General features: G+C 44.0%; 1 long non-coding RNA gene across 4 annotated transcripts in view; it reads left to right on the top strand.

The window, feature by feature from the left end:
- Window positions 1–16697, top strand: part of LOC144772629 (uncharacterized) — a 143844-nt gene that overhangs the window by 77854 nt on the left and 49293 nt on the right. For all 4 annotated transcript variants that reach the window (XR_013599814.1, XR_013599816.1, XR_013599815.1 and 1 more), the window contains one exon: window positions 13608–13698. This is a non-coding gene — a long non-coding RNA (uncharacterized LOC144772629). The remainder of the gene's footprint in view (window positions 1–13607; window positions 13699–16697) is intronic.

The following is a 16697-nucleotide window of genomic DNA, read 5'->3' as shown; positions in this document are numbered from 1 at the left end:
CCAGATATAGCCGTTACTGAAGGTAAGTAACTTGATCAATTAGAGTTCACTCCTTCGACATGTCCCAAAGTCTTGCCAGTGGCCGAACATCCTGTACTCGTCTGCCACAGGAACGTGATTTCTGCAACATTTTCCAAGAATTTAGGTTCATGTTTTCACTGATACTGGGAAAGAGTTTCCCAAATACAATACCTTGTTCCTGGGTCCTTGCAATCAACAGTACTACAAATGCTTTAATTCATAACTGAAGGCAATGTACTACTTGTTTAAAAGTAAGATTGGGGTGTGGGGGAGACTGAATTCCAAGACCACAAAGGTTTAGGGCTCTTTGGTCACACTTTCTTCCATCCTGCTAATGTACTAGTGTGGTTCCAGGCAACTTGAGGAATGGCAGCTAGTTCTTAACAAGGGGAGGCTCTTTGGTTGGACTTCTAAGTAGTGGGAAAGGCTTCCGAGAATGCATAATCTCTGGTTTATTCTTCGAGCGCAATTTTCACAGCAGAGGTGATGGTGGTACTTTGGTCTGGGTCTACATCTGTTGGGGATGTGAGTCATGTAGTGGCGTGGAGATTCCGTATGCACCAGTGGTGATTATTTTGATGTCAATGTCAGAACCAGAGTCACAAGCATTCCTCAAGGTTACCAGGTGACTGGAACAGGAAGGCATGTAGAGGTGGCAAGGCTTTAAGTAGTGTTCTCTCATGGTATGTGAGGGCCCACATCCGCCCCTTTGGCACCCGAACTGACCAACTGTCCCCAGATCCTGAGGAGAGCAGCACTAGGTTGAGATGTGGTACCATCTCTCACTCTTCTATCAGTGATGTCTGGTCCCAGATTTTCATGTTAGTGGACAAGAGTGATTCGCTTGGAGCAGTGTCCTAGTGGAAAAAGAACAAGGAAGAATTCTTTAAGCACTCACAGAAAGGACAGAAAAGATAATTAAAGCAATCCTATAGAGGACTTAATTGTCAAGGAGGAAGCGTATGCTGCCAAGCATCAATGATGTCCTACGAGAAGACTGCGATGGGAACACTAGGCATGTTGAAAAAGGAGTGCAATCTCTTGAGGAGAAGATGGAGGGTCTCACATGCAGTGTGCTGAAAGTGAAGCCATGGTCTGCTACCTCCACAGTTCTCATACAGGGCTTGACAAACAAGGACATCAAATATGTGGCTGGAAGACACACATACATTCACGGCCTGTGCAATTGAGGAAATGGTGAAAGTTGAACTACAACTTGAAGCCCTGGATACCCTGGGTTGAGGTTCCATCATAGGATTCTGGGTGTTCACCCAATTCTAGGTATTGATTCCATTCCTGCTGTGAAATGATTTGATGCACAATTTTCTAGAGTTCTAGAGTGAAAGAGACTGGCAACTGGTGTGTTCTTCTGACTGGTTGCCTTCGCAGTTAAGGGGGACTCACAAATCCTGCAGTACTGTTACTGTCATCCTGTCATTAGCAGATTTGCAGTAGGGTGTGTTAGGTATTTCCGTGCAAGAAAAAAGTTCTGTTGGAGGATTGCTACATTCTGATATTCCAGGCATGTTCTGAAAAGGACTAAGGTTGATCAAGTCTGACCTGTATGCAAGAGGCACTGTGGCATCTGTAAGGCAAAATGTTGACCGGTCTTTTCTCAGAGGCATAAGAGCATTCTCTTATGCCTCTGAGAAAAGACCGGTCAGAGAGACATACCCAAAGGGTATGTCTCTCTGTGAGACTGACCTTTTGATGTTTATTCTGCTTTGGGAGGGCAGTATTATTTTAAACTTACATCTTAGCGGGGTATTGTCGACTTTTGACAGGGTGAAATGGGAAATGTATCATGGTCCTGTATAGGCTTTATTGGGATTTCTGATGTTTTTGAGTCACCGCTGTCACCTCTCTTCCTCCATGAGACCCTTGGGATACTGCCTGGTTTATGTGGCTCTAAAGATGGTATTTTTCTTTTTATCTAATGTTTTCTGCCGATAAGCGGGTAGACGCATGACTTTTGGCTGGGTTTGCTCTATGAAATGCTGCATACATTTGGTGTTATCTAGTAGCTTTACTAGGCTTTGAGATTTTAAGGGCAGGCACCCCCTAAACCCTCAAGTAGCCAATTGACGTTCCCATTATTTTGGAACTGAAACAAGTTGACACAGTGCATTTCTCTATTTACGTCCTCAATGAAATGAGCAGCAGTAAACTCCCATGTCTATAGTAGATGAACCATTTGAGAACCTCGCACCTACCAGCTACTTTCTACTTTTGACTTGACCAAAAGGTTTTACACAGCTAGAAATGCATCCTTCTTGCCCCCTTTTTTTACCAGACTAACCTAGTTTTATATGGGTTTCTTGACCTTTTCTTCTCGGTGGCTGATGCTTCTATTAAGAGTATTGGGAGTGGCAGAGGGGCTGGTGTGCTAATGTCTAAAGAGACAAGAACATAGATTTAGTCTAACTGGATATTGAGTTTGAAGCGAACTGGTTTTAACAGTTTCAGGTTTCATTTAAAATGTGCAAAGCGAGCACAACTGTTGTCCAGTTGGAGTGCAATACTATCTAAAACCCGGACCATTGGTGATAAATTACAGTACCCAACAAGGATTCTGGCCTAGGAGCTGAAGAAAAGATCACTCAGGTGTAAATGTGCGCTGTAAAATGTGTTCTAAATGTGTGAAAAAATATAGTGCTTGAAGTTGTCTACCAATTGCATCGTGAATGCAGTAATCCGTAATCAACTAACCCCACAAACTGATTGCTGTTATTTGTACAACACTATATTGGTGATGCTCCAGCTGTAATTAATGTACCCATGCATGGAGCTTATCCTACCTAGTATGCAACTCTCAGGCTTTACTGGATTCAGACAGAAAATTATTTTTTTCCTCCCAAAAGTTAGATTTGGGAGGCTTTTGAGAGAGAATCTTAAGTCTTTTTAGGTATGTGATAGATGCTTCAAAGCAGCAGCAGCTTTAAATTAAAGTGATCGATTTGACCATTAAATCCAGTGAAAGGTAGCATCTGAAATTGGTTTAGGATGTTGCAAGATCAACTGGTTCCCTTTTGGAGGTAAGAAGATGTGTGCACTTAACTTTCCTATGTCTTCTGGGCTGCCTAGCCCTTTTTAGGTTTCACGTCGTCGAAAGCTGCGCACCGCGCAGCTTTTCGGCGCAGGCGAAATCTAATGTTTACAGTATGTGTGTGTTGTCCCGCCCTCTCTTTCCATTGGCTAGCTCCATAAATGGAGGCTAGCCATTGGAAGAGAGATCTGCTCGTCATTCTGCGAGCAGATTCGTGGGCGTTCCCGCGATTTTTACTCATCCCGCCCCTTTGCGATCGTCATGCGGCGGTGGGCGGTTGTTTATTTATTTATTTTTTTAAAGCTTTGTTTTCGTCCATTTTGGAAGTGTGATTTGCAGGGGTAGGTTGCGCGATGTCCCGCTGTCCGTTCCCGCCCCCCCTCCCGCTGTCCGTGAGCCCGTTCCTGCCCCCCTCCCGCTGTCCGTTTGCCCGTTCCCGCCCCCCCCTCCTGCTGTCCGTTTGCCCATTCCCTCCCCCCCTCCCGCTGTCCGTGTGCTCGTGCTTTGCGTTTTTGCAGAAGTGGGATACTTTTATATATGTAGTGCTTGATCATTGGGCTGATCCACTCGTTGCCTCTGCTGTCTAGAAGTCGTGTGTAACAGAAGTAAATAGGTTAATGGGCAGCTGAGCAGTTGCTTTACGGAGACAGTTTTGCCACTGTAGCAGCGAGTGTCTTATTGTGTGAGAGACTTCTGTGTGGGTGACTGTTTCTTCTGCAGAGAAGGTTGAGCGTCTGGTGCTGCCCTCCCTGTGCAGGATGAATACGAGCGCCCCATGTTACCCGATGGCCTCGCTCTACGTGGGTGACCTGCACCAAGACATAACAGAGGCCATGCTTTATGAGAAGTTTAGCCCGGCCGGGCCCATCCTCTCGATTCGAGTCTGCAGGGTCATGATCACTCGCCGCTCTCTGGGCTATGCTTATGTCAACTTTCAGCAGCCGGCCGACGGTAAGTGCCACACGACTCTGGCATAGTATTTTATCACAAATGTCTTGTACCTGTGTTGTTGGACTGTTTGAAAACCCTTTTACGATACACGCGTTTACTGCAAGTGGGAGGGGCTTGCGTTTTTACAGAAGTGGGATACTTTTATATATGTGGTGCTTGATCATTGGGCTGATCCACTCGTTGCCTCTGCTGTTTTCCTTATGCCTAGAAGTCGTGTGTTACAGAAGTAAATAGGTTAATGGGCAGCTGAGCAGTTGCTTTACGGAGACAGTTTTGCCACTGTAGCAGCGAGTGTTGTATTGTGTGACTGATTTATTCTGCCATGTTAGCGTAGAACACGTAGTATCGATAATTATTGTTGCATTATTAAATGGCATCTGTAGAATTGTGTTAAAGTATGCGCCTTTTTTATTTATTTTTGCAGTGAGCCATAGAGCAGAGAAATGTGCGTAATTACAGTGTTGATATACAATAATTATCCTAATAGATTGTTTTGCTGTGTCTGACTTACTTTGCAAGTTCCAGAGGCTGGGTCTGTCTTGTTTTTATTTTAAGAAATGTCTAGGGCGTTTAGAAAACATGTACGTGTTTTGATTGTGCTCAGAAGCTCCTATACATACACGAATACAATAAATATTTGTTTGCCAGTATTGTATTTTCCCAAGTACTTTTTATATAACATTTATTTCACTGGTTAGATATGTGGGCACAGCGAATCGAGGCAGCAGCTGTGTGCCTTCATGACTAGCCGATTGAATTGTGTTGCAGTTACATGTGACTTATGTCCTGTTGGGATTGCATTTCTGGCACAGTAAATATATGCATACCGTTAAACGATTTTGCCAAACTTTACGTTTTACGAGCCAAGTATAGTCTGCCCTTGCTGTAAATGTTTTCTCGTTTTACTTCCACCGCGCCAGTTCTGAAAAGGGTCGTAGTTAAAGCCCGCAGTGATTAGCATAAATTAAATGTTTCTAGTTCCTATGTTACCGATTGACTACCACTTTAAGCGGAATGCCTTCCTGGCTGGTCTAATAATCTTGAAGGGACATGTCTTAAATCGAAGATTCACTACTTCAAGGAACCTGGATTATAGAACCATCTTTTCGAGATGGCTGTGCAATTTTTGTCGGTGCTGTTACAATATTAGAGACATTAACAGTTAATTTCTCTCATTAGGATTTCACTTTATAACTCTTTAATTCCCTTCTCTCATTCGGTAATGTCAAATGTGCCGACATTTAAACGACTATGAATTCAGCTTCTGTGCAGGTGTGAAACACTTAACTGCCATATTAATTAACTCATGAGTGGACCAAAGTTTTTCGACCCCATTGACCGTGAAAAATGTGGTGTGTGCTATTTATCTGATCCAGTAAATTCAGATTTTATTTGGCGTGACACCTCGCAACCTATCTGGACCACTCATAATTAGGTCCCAAGAATTGCTCCACAATGAAAGTATTGTAGAGATTTCAGTGAGAACTCATTTACGTGGCGTTTTTTGGAGGGGGTTACATGTTGCTTTGGGTCTGCTCCATTTTAATCATTGACGTTCTTCACTAGGCTGTCATTTACTTGGTCTGGTCTCAGCTCAGTGGAGTATTTCTCTCTAATACTAGTCTGTTTCTTACTGCCACTAGAGTGTCTGCATTGAACTGCATGAGGGACTAATGTGCAACTATAATTTCCCTTTTTCTTGATCAAGTGTGTTTAGGCTGCATGTTTTAGCCCATTAAAACCTGACCCATACACTGTGCAAGTGCTCGTTAATGTCAAGATTGTAACTTGTCTGAACCTCTCAAAACATTTGATTGTGTGCCAAGAACAGTAAATGGGTGCAAATACCTGTTTATCAGAATCCTTTTAATGTTGCCTAGACAAGTGGTTTTTACACGTCGAGAGGGGTGGGGGGGGGGGGGGGGGGGTTGCGGGGCAGAGAGGGCTTGTTGTCCTGGACCTTGTGCTCCTGCCACAAAATTCATCTTTGTAATGTGGCTGTGTGTGTGTGTGGCTGTCTGTGTGTGTGTGTGTGTGGCTGTGTGTGTGGCTGGGTGGGTGTGTGTGGCTCTGTGTGTGTGGCTCTCTGTATGTGTGTGTGTGTGGCTCTCTATGTATGTGTGTGGCTGTGTGTGCGGCTCTCTGTATTTGTATTGCTGTGTGTGTGGCTCTCTGTATGTGTGTGTGTGGCTGTGTGTGTGTGTCGCTCTCTGCAGGTGTGTGTGTGTGTGTGGGAGAGACAGCAGTGTGAGAGCGATAGCAGTGTGAGAGCGATAGCAGTGTGAGTCTTCTAGGGAGAGCATGGTGTGTGGGAGAGCATGGTGTGTGAGGCAGCAGTGTGTGAGAGGCAGCAGTGTGAGAGACCTTTTATTTATGTTTTGGTTTTTGAAACTTAAATAAAACGCATTGTTATCTGCAATATCATTAGCTCAAACTCGCGTAAATACACGACCTATTGCATTGCAAATGCTATAGGTCTCGCATTTCCGAGAGATTACGCTATTGGCATTGTAAATGACTGCCATTTATTTATTTATTTTCAAAACCAACACATAAATAAAAATGTTGTCATTTACAATGCCAATAGCTCTAACTTTTCAAAAGGCGAAACCATTGCATTGTAAATGCTTGTTTTAATCTTGACCAAAGTGGTGGAGGTCCTTGGTCCTGCTTAGGAAGCTCTGCTCAAGTGGCTCGCTAGGTACTTACTTCAGTTATGTTGGTTCCCAACAAGATTTCTTTCACCTCACTGTATTTTGTTGCTAGTCTCAGAGGTTGATCTTTAATAGGCTGTGCAGAACATGTGAGGCTTCCAATACTGATTTGTTGCCTCATTTCTGGAAAGAACAATGTCACTGGTGATATCACCAACTGTGGCTGTTGGGTGCCTGCAAGCTGAAGCTGTTGGTCATGGTCCTACTCTGCAGGTGGTTTAGGGAAAAGAACTTTCTTACTTGTTTTGCAGCAGCAGATATGTGTAATCACAGCAGGCATAAAAGTAGGTGCTTGGATATGTACTATATGAAAGTGACAGTTTCAACTTTGCATAGCCGGTGAAGATTTGATCGTATTGTGAAGATTTCTCTACTTCTATTGTCAGAGGTGATATCTTTTGCTTCTTGAAGTGTTATTGTAGCTTTTTGTTCAAAGTGTGGAGTAGTGTAAGGAGATTAAGTATGTGTTTTTGAGCTTTCTCAACTATTGCAATTATAGTGTATTGTGAATTAATTAAATGTATTTGAAGAGCACAAACTGCTACCCTAGTAGAAGGGTGTTCTAACGCTGGTATGGTATGAGATCTGCAGGTAAATAGAGCATAGATAAGGGACAGTAATGTTTAAGGGATTTACAGAAGAGCATGTGATCCAAGCTGGAAAATAGATGATGAAGAAAAGAAATTGCAGTGTTTAGCACCTACAAAGGGAGAGTATCGGCCTCAAACTCTACGGATTCAGAAATTTGGAGAGAGTTTGAAAACGAGGATTACAAAGATCTCGCTGGACAGTGGTGGGCAAAGAGGTGCTGCCTATAGCAAGTTCTTTTCCAAGGAATTCTCTATGCCGGTGGCCGAGAGACTTAAAATAGACATTTTGGCAATGGGGGACCAGTGCAAAGGTATAAGAGAGCACAAGCCTGAGTTAACAGGGCAGAAAGGCCCAGAATGAGGCAGGCAGCATAATTCTGAACCATTTATACCCAGTGGAAACAGGGAGGCTGGACAGCAAAGATAGAATGCATTACAATAATCTAATCAAGATATAATGAGTAATTTGCGACAGTCACCAGGAAGTTATTGTAAGATAATTATGGAAAATTTGCAGTCAGGAGGATGCAACTTTTTTGATTTTTACATAGTTTGACTCTGTCTTTCATCTTGATCTGTGTGATCCCATTGAGGTAAGTGGCATTTGGATAAATATTTTCTGGAGGGCATTGTTTAAGGGCCCATAAGTTTCTGTACTATTTTAATGGATTATCTTGATATTCCATATTCTGAACTGGCTGAGGTCATCCAGTCGCAAGGTAGAGACCATGTGTTTTAATTACAGGCCATTGTATGATATGGAGGTAAATACATGTAATGGCATTTCAGTGCCCGTGTCCATTTCATGTATATTGTAAAGTAAATATGCCCCTTGATATGTTGTTTGTTTACGGCCAATTGGCTAGGGATGTTTTTACTGCCTTCAGCAATGAGAGAAGTGCATGGGCTGATACATAATTCGTTTTCTATAGTGTTGTGGTACAGACCTGCAGGCATTATAAGATCCATGCTTTTTAGTGAGGCTTTCTACTTTTCATATTGAGTTTAATTGTCCAGAGTATTGAATTGTCTTGGCCATGAGTGGGTGGAATCTATTTTTAAAATGTTTTTATTAACATGTTTGTTTTCTTGGAAAAGATCATTTGTAATTTCAAGCTCATCTGTATGCTAACATAATTATGCTAGTGTTCCAGGGCACAGAGTAATCGATTCGATAGAAAATCCCATGTGAATCTGCCTCGAAGATAACTTGGGCAATGCTTGGCAACACTTTAAAAAGGAAAATCACTTGTCAAAAAGAATATTTTTAAGTCCGTGGTTTTGAGATCTGATTATTTTCATTCAAAGAATTTGGCCCGAAATCAATGAATGCTTACTGAGCAGAGAAGATGGATTTAAGACAAGGTGCTCTAAATTAAAAAGTAGGACATGTATTTTTATCTGTCCTAACGGTTAAAACCCCAAATTGTTTTTACTGTGGAAAAGGCTAGTAACTCCATTGGCGAGTACAGAGTTACAGGCTGGCACTTTAGCTCTGTTAACTTCTGAATGAGACCACTGAGTTTGGTACTTCAAAGTATCAAAGGAAACCGTGCATTAAATCAGATTTTGTGGTTAAGTTGAATTCAATGTCACTAGGGGGCAAAGCGCAACTTTAGTAAGTTGCTGTTTTGTTGCTTAATGTTTTCCTGTGCTTTATGTTTGCGCACAAAGATTGTCTTCCAAGACAGCTACTAACACCCTGGGAGATGTGGGAACGAGACTCAGGAAAGGGAACAATAGAGACTTGCCGTTGGCAAAGAGGTTATCTCTCCCTGTCAGTAAGCCACGAAGGCGAGCTTCAAAGGGGAAGCCGTCTTTGAAGGGCAAATGGTGGATACACACGAGGGGCTGCTTTTATGGTCAAATAAACAGGATGGCATCAAGGACAGAAATTTCAGAATAGTAGTTAGACCTTTTTTCCCTTGAGGGCAGGTAGTCCACAGGTGATCACACCTCTGGGATGGGATACCCAGCACCACAAGCAGAGAGAGTGGCACACTTGACAAAAAGTTATCAGGTGGGAGGTACCGTCGCCCGTTGGCTAAGGACCGCCACATTCCCTGAGTGCACATTCTGGGCATAAAGGAGGCACACCTCGCCTCCCTGACCTCAGATCTCGCCTGTACTGGAGGACTGCCCTGCTGACCTTGGACTTGGCAAAGAGAGACTGCACCAAAGTTTGGACTTCACCTGCTGATCCTTGGCCTAGAGAAAAGAAGACTGCTTGTGGTGTCCTGCTCAAAAAGAAGTCATTCCTAACGCCGGACAGAAGTGGAGACTCAGTCAGTTGGCTGACTTCCTGTCCCAACACCAGGGCCACAAAAGCTGAGGAAGCCTGCCTTGGAGAGTTGGTAGCCAAGATCACCATTTCCTCGCTCTCTGCCGAAGTGCAGGCTGGAAAACTGAGTGCCAACTCTCAAAGGTTGCACCTGAGTATTCTGGACCTGGGCGAGTCGTGGGAGTGCATTTTGTTGCCCAGAAGTAAAGTTATCGGAGAAGGGAACCGCTGGTTTCGTTGTGACTAGAGACCCAATAGTCAAGTGGCAACTGGACATTTGCCGGGCATATCAGAATTTCCAGGGACATTGACCCCTGTGGCCAACATTGTCCCACCAAGACCATGGACTGGGGATTAGCCCTGTCAGGCACTCAGCATCCTGCATTAGGACCACTCCATAAAAGTCAATGACAAGTTGCCATTATCACTGGGCTGGAAACAGTTTTTTCTTCAAGGTAACTAATCCTTGTTTTGGGGGTTTTTTTTAAGTCCCCCTGGCCTGCTCCCCACCAGGGTTGGTTGCCCAAAGTAACTGGAAGTGACCACTCAACTTTGATAAAAGTTTCCCCAAAATGTTTTGAAGTTGAAGTACCAAACTTGCAGTACTTACCAATGCTTTTTTGCGGTTGAGTATAAAGCTGTGATGTTTCTCCAAGTATTTATATCTCTGGGACCCTCTGGTGGATCTTGTTGGCTAGAAATATATTTTAAAAAAATACAGTTGGTTTTTGGGTTTCGCCTGCCGAAGGCTGCGCTCTGCGCAGCTTTTCGGCGCAGGTGAAATCCTATGTTGACAATAAGGACTTCGGGAACGTCCCCCGGCTCTCATTGGCTAGCTCCATAAATGGAGGCTAGCCATTGGGTGCCGGATCTGTCCGTCAAGGCCGGACCAGATTCGGGGGCGTTCCCGAGATTTTTTCCCTGGGCGGAGTTATGTTTTTTCCCGTTCCCTCCCCTTTCCCGCCGTCCGTGTCCTCTCCCGCCCCCCTCCCGCCGTCCGTGTCCTCTCCCGCCCCCCTCCCGCCGTCCGTGTTCTCTCCCGCCCCCCTCCCGCCGTCCGTGTTCTCTCCCGCCCCCCTCCCGCCGTCCGTGTTCTCTCCCGCCCCCCTCCCGCCGTCCGTGTTCTCTCCCGCCCCCCTCCCGCCATCCGTGTTCTCTCCCGCCCCCCGTGTCTTCGTAGGTGCTTGTTACCAAATGGAGTTGCTTTACTAGTCCTCCTCTTAGCCAATCATGTTTGAGGGGAAACAAGTGGAAGATCTTATTGGCCTTCCGGATCACTCAATGAGGCGCCTGGATACAACAGCTAATTTATTGTGGTAACCAATCATACGTCTAAAACCTGAAATAATTCTGTTTGTGTCGTTTAACTAACCACAATCAGCGACCCTGGCCTGTTGGTTAAGCATTTTGACCAATGAAGAGCGGCAATGGCCTGACGGGCAGCTTTCGTAGCCTATCGGATGTTGGAGACGGGATTTCCGGTAGAGTCTGAGGCGCAGCCGCGGTGAGAGCATCAACCATTCTGCAGTTAATTTCGTACGCAGCGTATCTGAAACGGCAACAATGGCTGAGAGCGACTGGGACACCGTAACCGTTCTTCGGAAGAAGGGCCCGACCGCCGCGCAGTCCAAATCTAAGCATGTAAGGGTGGAGTGAGAGGGAGGGGAGTTTAATAGAGGGGAGACCGAGGCGGACTAGGTGACCACCGGAGGGCGCTCAACCCCATGACAGCATGGTGAGAGATGTGTGTGGTCACGAGGCGGCCACCCTCAGTGGTCCCTGCTAAAGGTACGAAGTGACCAGGATGAAGGTTACTCTTGTATTTCCAGGCCTGGAACAGTAAAGCGTTCCAAGTCTGGCTACCTACGCTCAGTCTCCCTTCTAGACTTCCGTGTCGAATTTTGTGTATACGATTTGATAAGGTTGCCCCAAGGCTCTTGTAACTCATGCCCTCCGCCGGGGGGTGATTGTTTTCATCTTCCATATTTAAACGTTTTATGTAGACCGACACGAGTTTTTTTTCTTTGAAAGCTACAATGACCTACGTTTACAGTCCATGTTGGTGTTTTCTGAGGAACTGAATGCATCTTGAATTTGAAAATCGGTGGCTACCAGACTACTCCTCGTCCGGGTGTCACATAATAACTACTCATGGTTTTCTTTGTTCCCACCCTACTGTAATCTAATGTTATAGTTTAATTGGTTTTACTGATAAATACATTTTATCAATGGACAGATGAGGTTTAGAAATGCATCTTTATTATCGCCTGGACGCCATTTTCTAGGTTGCATACTGCTGATTCGTTTGCAGGTTTGATGCATCAAACCAAATTAGCAATACCATTAGTGGCCTCGAGTATGACTGTTTAAGTGTAATAATTGACAGATTCATTCTTAATTGTATTGTAATTGTATATGTATAGCGCGTACTACCCCATACGAGGCGTCAAAGCATTTTTTTCGGCGAGTAGCACGCTACTCCCGGACCCATAGAGGAATTAGTGTTGAATTCATACACACACAATCACTCACTCCTGCCAGCCCTCCAATCGTAAGGTAATAAGGCGCCAGGGTGCTTGGAGTAGTCCAACAGTGTTAATGGGATCAGGGGAAGTGACAATTACCCCAAAGAGTGGGTCACTCTGGGGAGTGGGCTCAGGAGAGACCCCCATGCCGTGGGCTTCCAGTTTGTCAAGCTTCGCGCCCGGGCTGTGTGGGTGTTTTGGGGGCTCTGTGTGGGTGGGGCTCTGTTGGGGGGCTCTCTGTGGGTGTGTGTGTTTAGCATTTGCGAGAGATTATGCTATTGGTATTGTAAATAACAATGCCATTTATTTATCTGTTTTCAAAACCAACACATAAATAAAAATATTGTCATTTACAATGCCAATAGCTCTAACTTTTGTAAAGGCGAAACCGTTGCATTGTAAATGCTTGTTATAAATTGGCTTTGCATTTTATGAGTCTTGTTTCTTTCTTATTCAATAGTTTTGGTGCTGTTTAATGCTCTACTGTAACTCCTCTGTCAAAACCTGATTGATCGAAGCCACAGCTACCCGAGGGTTGATCTAAGGTTTTACAAACGAGCGTGACCAAACCCAAAATGGTATTGTGATTGCATTACATAGCGGGGTCAAACAACCACTCCATATATTAGTACACCACTTTTTTTTCTTTTTACAGAGTATTATATAGCGCAAACTTGACCCGAATCGGGTATCAGAGCGCTTTACATAGCACCAGTTACGTTACATGAGTTATGTTTGTTAGGCACAGGGAGATTAAGTGATTTGCCCAGAATCACAGGATGTTCAGCGTCATTGCCGAGACTCGAACTCAGTTCCCCAGATTCGAGGTCAACCGCCCTAGCCTTCAGGTTAACTCCTCTCCCCACTTTTCTCACAACGTTACTCCACACGGATATGGAATGCATTCGCGGAAGTTCAAATGAATGCATTGTCCATGCTGTCAATGGAAAAAAAGCTACGGAAAAAAGAAATACCAGAAATCTTGACAGAGCAACTGAAACGTTAATTCATATTAAATATTTTGTATCTGTCTAAAAATTAAATGTTTGTTTCTATGGGAATATTTCTTTAATTTACAGCATGTTTATTTAATTTCATAATTTATTTTTATTTTAACGTTTTCTGAATTTCTGGCTGCCTCATTGGGTTCAGAGTGATGTGCAAAGTACCTAAACCTGAGATGTTGAAAGTTTAATTTTTTTAACAATTAATATAAAGATTCTCTTTCGAAATATGTTCATTCTGAATGCATATTTCTTATATTTGTAGCAATATAGGTGTACGTTTAATGTTGTGATGTATATTTATTTAAAAGTATTCTGAAGTAGTGGTAGGCCTAATGTCCTCTAATGCGATGTACAAAGTATTACGTTTAATGTTTGATTTCGAATAATTAATCCTGCCCTTCTCATGAATTTTAAATTGTAATTGTTTTCTTAAAAATCAAATGATTTCAGTGTTTATTTCTTATACTTATAGCTATTTAATGTGTCATGAAGAATTCTTTGGCCTCCTGTGCAATCAACTTTGACCAGCTGATGCAAAGAAGAAAGACCAGCATGCATTATGGGTAGGAATAAAATTGCAAGCGTGTGGCTATGTCTCTCACTGGATGCTTGTCTACTGTGTTTTATACTGAAAATAGGTTGGAGATACCAAGCTGCCTTGCCTGGTACTCAGCCCTGGGGTGCCCAGCTCGCTTAGCAAACCAGAAACTCTATAATTCCTTTAAAAATGTCTATATGAACAGTTTTTGGTAAATTTATTGGAGAAATGTTGCTGGAAAATGCACCATGCTACATTTTCTTTGGGAAAAGATAGTCCAGCTATGCTCATGGTTCAAAGTTCATTAATTGGTCTTATTACGCACCACTTTTAAATTCCACCAACTGCCACTGCTCTCAGCTTTCTGTACCAATAAAAACACAATAGAGCTTTAACACATAAGTGATACTTTTTCTAATGCAGCTTCCCACAAATATGGCTGCTTGCATTGCAGCAAATGGCAAATAATCAATTTCTACCACCAGATTCTTCCAGCCAAGACCGAAGGGGAATGTTCCTTTGATCAGTTCGGGAAATGTCTCTTTATTTATCTACTTATCCTTCCCATAACAGCTGTTCTCATTAAGTTGACATATTCCAAAGCGAAGAGGTTTCTTGTAGCTTGAGCGTGGTTTAAGACACACCTGCACATGTCGGAAGCTCCACGCTTTGCTGCTTAGTCAGCCACACCTTCTTTCCAAGTTCCAGGGAATTGATCCTGCACCCCAACTGTTCTTTGTTAACCTTTGTGGCCCAGTTCCCAAATAAGCCCATATTTTACCCATAATAGTGCATGGAATTCTTGGAGAAGCATGCTTCCTACCATTGCCTCTTGTGCCTTTAAAAGGTGTAGCATTTTGTGTATACAAAATAATTGCAGGACAACAAGGTGTCGTATCAATGTATTTCTCCCACCTCTTCTGGGCCTGCCTTGATCAGGCCTGAAATGAATATCATTTAAGGTGCATCTTGCAGCCATTATGTCTTACCAAATAGTCGTTTACATATCCCCTATGTTCAAAATCTCCAAATTGGAAACTTCTTAGTAGGTTTCAGGAAAACGTGTTCCCTCCAACTCTCAGACTTTCTCCTCTTTGTGACATAAATATAAACCTATAAAACTCATGAGTCCACCAATAGATCTAATGCATAACGCCTGCGTACAACATGTTCGAGGCATATGAGCTGCAGATTGTACACTTAGCATTAGATCGCCACCTGGTGTTGGGCTCAGATGATTGCATGTTGTTGTCGTCTTGGAAGAAGGCTTTGTAGTCACGAGATAGGTGACTCCTCCCTTGGACGATAGTGCGCATGGGCATCGGCTCCATCCTTAGATTGTTTTTTTTCCTCCACTGGGTTCGGATGTAACTTTTCCGCTCTGGTTCAAAATCTACCTTGAAAGGTAGTTCGATGCGAAAAAACGTTATAAACAACTTCGACATCAACATCGACTTGACTCATCTACTCGATTCCGGTCGTCGACGCGGGCCTTTGGGCCTATCCATGCCGTGAGGCCTACACCTAATGGAAAGGACGCCATTCAAAAAATGCCCGGAGTGTGGAGCAAAGTTTCCACACAGTGACCACCACAAGGTCTGTAACCTGTGCTTATCACCAGAACACGACGAGTCAAGCTGCACAGCTGTGCATCTTTTCGATCCAAGAAGACTATCCGAGATCGAAGGTTCCGTCGACACGACATGCAAAGATCAGCGCCGGAACCGGTGGATATCTTCGATGAGGAAGGGGTTCCACTCGTTCCAGAGGAGGATTCTGACGGTCTACAAATCGTGTCCGAGGCAGATGACTCCATACCTTCGGGTCAACGGGTGAGTACTACTGCCCCTGACCCATCCCCATCAAAATCGAAGGCAAGGGTCAACACTCCGCCCATGGAGTCCGTTCGCGACCAAAAAGACACTTCGAAAGCCCCGCCATCGAGCCCGGCTCCGTAGAAAATAATTAAGCCTTCCGGTAGCTCCTTCCCGAGCAAACCGCACGTGCCGATCCCACCAGCCCCCTCGGCACCGAGACCGAAAGAAGCCCCGGTTCCGAAACCGTTGACTTCAAAACACAAAAACATGAAGCCCGTTTCGGAAGCCTCGAAGCCGACCAAACCAGCTTCGACCCGAAGCCAATACCTTTGGTATCGAAACCGACAAAGCCTGTTTCCAACGCCATCAAGCCCTCGAAACAGCCTTCGGCCCGAAAACAATACCCTCGATGCCGAAACTGAAGCCAAAGGACCCTATTACAGTTCCAAAGACTGGTCATGTATCTACTACACCACAGAGGAAGAGGAAGTCAGACACATCACCTACACCTGCAGTGCCAGTCAAGAAGAAGGATAGTGTCACATCCCCTATGCACCCTTCTTCTCCTATACTTCCCTCTCCTTCATCTCCTTCATCTCCTATTCCTCTTAATATCTCACCTATAAATTCTCCAGATAATTCTCTTCATCATTCTTCACATACACCTCAAAATTATGATGAATACAGCATATGAGGCGGGGTAGACCCAGATGAGCCTTTCCCCTACCCTAGTGATGATCCACACTGGGAGTACTCAAACCCACAATATGTGCCAGATATTCCTGACCCACATACATACCCATCCAAACCTTCTCCACCAGAGGACAATATTGGTTTTGGGCACCTATTTAACAGGGCAGCCACATATCATAAAGTCACAATGCATTTAGATGAGGCAGAAGAGTATTTCTTATTGGATACCTTTGAACAATCACAAAGATCTGTTCAGATCCTACCTATGATCCAAGGTGTTATTAAACATGCCCCTGAGGTATTTAAAGATCCTGTACATGCTAGGATGTTAAACCCTAGACTAGAGAAAAAATACAGACCCGCTCCTGCAGATCCTGCCTATATTATAGGACAGCTACCTTTAGATTCCATAGTAGTGTCAAATGCTAGGAAAAGAGCTAACTCGCAGACATCAGGTGAGGCACCACCCCCTGATAGAGTCTAAGGTCATAGATGCTTCAGGCAAGAAGATAGC

Source organism: Lissotriton helveticus, chromosome 8 (assembly GCF_964261635.1).
Source record: "Lissotriton helveticus chromosome 8, aLisHel1.1, whole genome shotgun sequence".
Lineage (NCBI taxonomy): Eukaryota > Metazoa > Chordata > Amphibia > Caudata > Salamandridae > Lissotriton > Lissotriton helveticus.
The sequence above is the reverse complement of the archived record's forward strand: the minus strand, read 5'-3'. Positions and strand labels throughout refer to the sequence as shown.